Genomic DNA, 8,354 nt, shown 5'->3' on the forward strand with positions numbered 1-8,354 from the left:
ATATGTATATATATATATATATATATATATATATATATATATATATGTATATAAAGGAGAACCACAATACAGTGACATGGCGCCACAACAAACATGTATTCTCTTTCATTTTTGAAATTTCAACAAACCCCTACCAGCAACACTTTAATTTTTATCGAAAACACTTATATTATCAAATGTTCAGAAGTGGATTATTAACATAGTTCACCACCGCGAGAAGCGCGGTCAATTTACCTAGTAGAGTTATAAAACAAAAATCATGAGATATTATGTAAAATTCAATAAAAAGTATTGTTACAAAGGAGAATAGAAAGATACTAAAGGAAAATAAGCAAATATTTTTTTTATGTTCGACACATTTCGATTTCTTCGATCTCACATTGATTTTTGTTTAGTTTACAAAATCATTAAATCTCTCCAAATTTTCTCCACTGGTTTTGGAAAGAACAGCCAAAATATTTTAGCTAGATCAAGAATGGATCCACACCCATGTCATATCAACATGGATGCGACACCGGAGCTTAAATGTCCAAGAAACATTGAAAACGAACTATAAGTTCTCTACATTCTTTTCTAATAAGTGAGCATTTTATAAACAACTCCTAGAAAGAATAGAGAACAATGCAAGAATACGAAGAAGTTTTATTTCTCAAACAATAATACCTATTTATATCTTCAACCCTTTTCATTGGTCGAATTCTCCATTAGAGAGGTACCAGGTCAATATTGAATAGCGCCATAAGTAGATGATAATTTTTTCTTAACATATTTAGTTTGTTTTGTTAGGTTAAAACTATTTCAAAGTAAAAGTCATGATCAATGGAGTAGACCACGATATCCTTTTGTGATAACAATAACTAGAACATACCCAGAGTAATTCAACAAGTGGCATCTGATAGGGATAACAGGTACCCGATATTATCTCTAACTTTGTAAGATTACATAGGTGGTTTTCAATAGACTCTTGTATGACAGAAGAATGAAGAAGTTACTGAAACCTATATAATAAGAGTCCAGAGAATTAGAGAAAAGGAGAATACATATTGATGACTTGATAATTTGATCAATGTATGACACACCTATTTGTAGTTTCCAAATGCATGCAATATAATATTTGTCGTATGATGTGGACAACGTATAAGTCAAAACTTACAAATTTTAACATTCTAAACTAAAAAACTAGAATTTTGAATCGTTGTCACCTATGTGGACTGATTTGGTTCTATTCAATTTAAGAGCTTGTCTGAAAAGAGATAAGAACTAATTATCTCTTGTTTATTTAAAAAAGAGGGGGAACCATTATCATGTTGGTAAACTTCCCAACCCTCTTTATAAAAATAATACTTTTCCTTTATAGAAAAAAAACATATTGAATAACAAAAGGAATAAAAAACAAGAAGAAAAAACTTAAAACTTTTATATCTGAAGATCAATAAAAGGTGTGAAACACAAATACACATTTAGTTTATGAATCAAACTTTACTTCCTAGAAATTAAAAGAGAGACTTTGGAGAAATCCCGTTAAAGTAGTAAAATCAATAACTTGCGCTGCAAATCAACTCGTCGATTTTTCTCTATGCATCTAACATTGTTATGAGAGCCATGACTTATCGCTCTTCGTGTGAATATTGTTGCTTGACTTTTAACATTATAAATACTTGTTAAAAATATATATGACGAACTCAGTGTAAAATGATTATTAACGAAAATAATAGTAAATCTCTTGCTCAACTATTAGAAAAGATATACAGATCTAGTTATAGATTTGCTAACATCTTTTGATTTCTCCTCACATTCTCTTTTGGAGAAACTGATTTGTATTTTCTTTGTTCTTGTTCCTTAATTGTTTTTTTACCGGAGAATAATAAGGAGTTATTATTAATAATTATCTTTATTTTTTAAATAGACAAATAGTATACATTTGGATGAATTTATATTAAAAAAAGAAAGGAAAAGAATAATTTCTTAATTTTTTTCAGTTCTATCTTTCTTATGAAGAAGAAGTGTATTTCTGTGTGGAACTTTATGGAGCAAGTGTATGTTTGGGTGGAACTTTATGGAGCATTGTTTGTTAGATATAGTACTTTTTTATAGGAAAGAGTAAATATAAAGGAGAGTTCCTATCACCAAGATTAATATGTCAACTTGTGAAAATTGTCTTGCTGAAAAGATTACATATAAATCATTTGTGAAGTCTAAAAGAGTTGAGTTCCGCTTTAATTGATTCATTGTGATATTTGTGGTCCAATGAATGTGAAGGAATCGCGATTTGAAATTGGTTTCTAAGACTTGTGCGAAAATCTGCACTTTCTCACTTTTCTCTCTACATGGCTACTCTCAAGCTGTTGCGATTATTTTTAAATAAGGCTAAAAGAAAGTCATACATATGCACCATAATATGGAGATTAGGGGCAAAGTGCGCTAGACAAATTTGGTATAGATTTATCCACAAAGGAAAGGATGGAAGACCCAAAATCTTGGACTTTTATTCATCCACATATGAAAGCAAAAAGGCCAAAAACCCAACAATCCTCCCCCTGCCGACTATGTGGAGGAAACCATCATCCCGGCGATCATGCAATATTCTTCAAACTTCCATGTTGCCAAAGCTTTAGTCATCATGTAGGAACCATTATCATTGGTATAGATCTTTTCAAATTCAAGAAACTTAAAATCCAATGATACCTCACATCAATGTTTTTGGACCTATAATCAAATGTAGAATTATTTCCAAGATGAATAGCAATTTGGCTGTCACAATAAAGCACATACCTCTCTTGAGCACAACCAAGTTCCCCCAAAAATCTTCTCATCTAGATCAATTCTTTACAAGCCTCAACAACTGCAATAAGTCAGCCTCTATAGTAGATAAAGCAACACATTTTTGCAACTTAGATTTCCAAGACACAACCCCCCCTGCAAAAGTAATCAACTAGCCTTAAGTAGACTTACGAGTATCAACATCACCGGCAATGTCTGAATCAGTATAACCACAAAGTATAGGTTTTCCTATCCCAAAACACAAACTCAAACTAGAAGTACCACAAAGATATCTCATAATCCAATTTACAACACTCCAATGCTCTCTTTCAAGATTAGAAAAAAATTGCTAACAATACCAATATCTATTATTGTACACACCATTGCATATATCAAACTACCAACAACTGAAGCATAAGCAACTTGCTTCATATCTTCCTTCTCGCCATCACTGGAATGACATTGTCTAGTACTCAATTTTAAGTGCATAGCTCAAGGTGTACTCACAACCTTAGCTTTGTCCATTTTAAATCTACGTAGTAATTTTTGAATGTAGTTCTCCCGTGACAACCAGAATTTCTTGGCATCTCTATCACAGACAATTTGCATGACAAGAATCTACCTTACTGGTCCTAAGTCTTTCATAGAAAAAGACTTGTTAACTTTTTTTGCTTCAACTTTTTAATCCTGCAAGTATTATAACCAACAACATACATGTTATCAATATAAAGCAAAACGATAATAAAGTCATCATTAGTGATTTTTTGCAGAAAAACACAATGGAATGAAGAAGTCTTCTTGCTATTAATATATACCTCTATCCAAAAGATAACAATCTATTCTTCCACAATCTGATCCGTCTCATAACTTTTTAATCAATTCTTCAAAGTATTCCCATGTTTGCATTCCATACCTATTAAACTATAGATCTTCAAACAATTTGTTGAGACTAAATTTATTCAGGTTCCGAGATAGTACTTCAGCAGTTATGATGAATAAAGTAGGTCATAAAGGATCACCTTGTTTCACTCCTCTAGAAGAGTGAAAAAAACAAAATTCTGCCGATTCAATCTCGCTGAGTACCAGTTCTTGCAGATCAATGTGACCACCATATCTACATTTCTTTATGAGAACCCAAATTTTTAAGCACTCTTACAAAATATTTCCAAGAAACTCTATCATATGATTTTTTCATGTTCAATTTCACAACCACACTGTGAAATTGTACCTCCTATTAATATCGCTCACAATCTCATGAACTAGAAGGACATTCTCTGTTATAATCCCCCCTTTTATGAATCTTGTCTGGTTCTTTGGTATAATACTGAGTAGAGATTGCACCAGCCTTTCATGGAGCATTCTTAAAATAATTTTTGTTGGTAAAGGTGCCAAGACTAATTGGACTTAAATCTCCAAAAAATTTCATTGTCTCCTTTTTGGGAATTATGATCAGATATGTGTGTGAGATGAACCTTAGCATTTCCATTTCAAATGTCACGCCCCGAGCTACCACGAGATGTGGACACGTAACCTAGGACCAAGAGTGATCCCAAGCTAACCCTGTTGGCATGATCATGAGCATACTAAAGATAATCAATTGATGTGGAAGCTAAATCATAATTAAATCTGAAAAGATGGGGAATACCCATATTCTATAACTGAGATATTTGAAAACAATGAGTTTAATACAAAGGAAATATTAACTCAATACTAAGTTGAATCTAATTATGTCTGAAATAGGCCTCTAAAATGGACTAGAAATACTTGGACAAGACCCAGCTAAATCTTGCAAAAACTAAACCTAAATGACTAAAGACTTAAATGAAACTCATAACTGTTGTCCTCGGAGAATGAGGACTCACCACTGAATCTGCTGAACTGGAGATCGAAAATTGATCTATGCGTGATCTAGATGCTAAGAACCTGAACCTACACCACGAGAAGATGTAGCGCACGTATGCGTTAGTACTTGAAAGGTACTGAGCATGTAGGATAGAGTAAAGCTGAATAAAACTTAACTGAACAAGCATAAAAGAAATTATAATAATCTTACATGATAAACTGAATTCTGCGCTGACTGGATGCAACTACCAATTTATAACATACTGAAACAGAATACTGAATATACTGATAAATGGTCAATGCAGAGAGTTTGACTGAACTGTGGGAGATACTATTAACCGATAGTAAAACCACATGAGCTAAATGTGGAGTCCAATGTATACACCCCATCGAGAGGACCAAATATACCTTGCCAAAGGAATAAAGGCATGCTAGCGGGATCACTAAACTGATTTCCCACAGAGGGGACTTACAACCTACTTGGCTAGTAGTTCTGGGACTTTTGGGTACTCCCAATGAATTCTGTATAATTACTGATTATCTCTGAGTTTCTGTAAATACTGTAGTTCGAAACTAAACATGAAAACTCAGAATGCAATAATTAATCTAGTAATTATGTATTTTTAACTGAAGCATGTATATATAATGTGTTTGAAATATCTGACCTAGAATGTGTAATTCAAGAACTAAAGAAATACAACGCTAGGGTTCTGAAATTCATGCAATAAACTGAATAATAACATGATAATCTGAATTGGAACATAAAAGTAATAAGTTCATGAAGTTCTGTTGAAGTTCTAGAAACCCTAGGTCTAATCATGATATAGGAATCAAGAATCTGACTGAAAAATAGGGACCCAATGGGTAAAAGGAACCCACTAGTAAAATCCCACATAGTTGATGATGAAATCCACGAAAAAATACTTATGTTTTCGGGCTGGAACTACTGGAGCTTGTGGCGTTCTTGAACTAGGGTTCTTGAGCTTTTTCTCTTCTCTTTCTTCTAATTTTCTAAGTTTTGATTTAATGATTTGACTTAGATATGTTTTATTTATGTTTCTAGTCTTAAACTGACTAAAATCTGATGATTTAGGGTCAAAACGACGTATCTTAAGGTTTAAATGGAGTGGAAAAAGACCAAAAGACCCCTGGATAAGTTGATGTTGGACCAAACAATGGCCAGGACTGACAGTCCATTGTCTAACCGATGCTCCATCGTTGGTTCCATCGACTGGGCCTGTTCGATAGGCATTTACTAAAATGGGCATAACATTTTACTCTATGGTTTTATTTTAGCAAGTTTTATGGCCATGGAAAGATAATTTAATTATCTATCTGTGGGTAGGTCATGGTACATCTAATTTATTTTTTTCTAAGAGTTATGATCATTTGGAGTTGACCCAACTGTATTTCCCCTTAAGTGTCTGCAAATTTTCCACCTATGGACCGTAGGTTCACCTACGAACCGTGCTGGTCATCCGTAGATCTTGTCAGAGAGTGGGTGAATGGGGGTCTCCATCGACGGTCATGGACTACGGACCATCGTCTGACATACGGACCTTAAGTCCGTCCGTCGTCCAAGACTTAACCAATTTCTGGGCTGAAATTTTTGGGAGTTTCTGATTCCATCGTCGGTTGTGCAGGATGGACCGTGGATCAGGCTACAGTCCGTCGATGCAACCGTTGGTTGCACCTGCAGATTTTTTTCTGTAAAGCTGTTTTTTGGTTTGTTTTGGCTACGGGGTTTTACATCAAAGTAAAATGATTTTACCATATTGATGTCCTGCTTCACCATTTACCAACAACTCTGAAAAAAGTACCTAGATTATCAATAGACCCACTTACAATTTCCCATTTACAGAGAAAACCACACTTTTAACCTCCTCTTATGTTTGGAGTCTTTTCATATCTTCATTTTTCTCCCTTAATATTATCTTTAAAATATTTTCAACATTGTGTAGTCTGTGGTTTCATTAGTTCCGTGAGATTCTCCCTAAACACATTGATCGCCACCTCTCTAATGTTTTTTGTGGAAGAAATTTCATCTCCCTGCATTGTCTATAATTCTGAGAACTACAAAGAACTTCCTATAAAACCCTTCAAATCCTACTAGTGCGATGTACAAGTGGTGTCCCATACCCCCACTTCTACTTAGTAAACTTATTTGGATGTCATAGATTAGCTCGTACTTTATTCGTTACTTTATTACTTAAGGAAGATCAACTATAACCGACATAGACCATGATAGCTTACATGGAATCCGGTGTCATATTGCTCCTAGAGACTCTACCTATTTCAATAACGAAGGAGTTCCCATCTCATGAGTATCTCTAGGATGACCCAACCTCTTGCATTAACGGAAGGGTCTTTTCCTCATTGGTCATATCATCTCGGTGCTTAGTATACTTTCCTAACTTACTACCATTTTTATTTTAATTGTATCTTCATGTGTGAAGAGTAATCTATCTTTATTCAATACAATTCACCATAAAAATCTTAGATTAATTTGGTGAGAATACACTTTCATCCTACAATCAACATACATATATGAGTAGCACTTTCTAACCTCAATTATAGCTTTTTCATGAGGACTATATTTTCAATCAACACAAGAGATTAACTAAATTATATATATATCATGCCACACAATATATAAGGTTCAAGGGAGTGGGAACCATCTCACACTATCTTTCTTGCATCCTTTCATAAGTCATGTACCTTGCAAGCAAATTCAAAGTGCATTCCAATATTCTTCATCACATATACAAACCCTATAATTGACCCCTTTTTACAAGGTTAGGAATAAGATTTTATGACTAGATTGTCATCAATTACAATGCGTCATGTTCATATCTACTCAATTCATCCATCCACATTCATGAAATTAGGTCATAGAGTACACATGGATTCTTAGGAGGTTTTCACAATAGAAATCATCAGCTAGTACCAATATATTCATAATATAAGGCACATAACATGAGAAAATGATTTTGAATTAAACCCATGGCTAGATCACAAACCCTAGTTTTGGTCACAATATAGGATTTGAAAATTAGAAGTTTTGAAGGTCTCTCCATAAATATCTGCATACCTTATTTGATGATAGCCCATAAAGTTGAAGTGAAAATTTGGAAGATTGGTCTTCTTTTTCAAGCTTCCAATTGCTCTTCAATGGAGGTTGAGTAGAGACAGAATTTAGAGTGATTTTGATTTCAATTTGAGGAATTGATTTGGTTGGGTAAAACTGACTTAAAACTCATTAAAATCAATATATACCCCTCTCCTAAAATACCTAAAAGATACCTCACTTAATTATACCTTTTTGTGAAGTCAATTTGACTTAAACACGACGTGATAAAATCTGGGACATGGATGTGTGTGGGGTGGGGCACCTCCAAATCTTTTTTCCAGAATCCGATTTGAGGAAATGAGGTTAGTAACATACCCTCTTCAAAAGGAAATATTTTCCCTCAGTGTGTTGGCTGCGCGACGCACCATCACCATAAAAAATGGACTATTCCCTAGCTGCTTTGGCAGCCTTCTTTCCAATGCCTTGGGCCATCTTGGGTTGTCCTTGGGGGGTTGTAACTTGATGTTTTGACCATATAAACATTATTTTACATATTTAAAATATTTTTACAAGTTTTAGACTTCATACGACACTCTCAAACCTTCACAAAACCTAAGGACGTCTACTAGTTCAATTTCACTAGTTTCCGATGTCACGGTCGTCCCTTGATGTTTAGGTTCTA

This window comes from Solanum pennellii, chromosome 12 (assembly GCF_001406875.1).
Source record: "Solanum pennellii chromosome 12, SPENNV200".
Classification (NCBI taxonomy): domain Eukaryota; kingdom Viridiplantae; phylum Streptophyta; class Magnoliopsida; order Solanales; family Solanaceae; genus Solanum; species Solanum pennellii.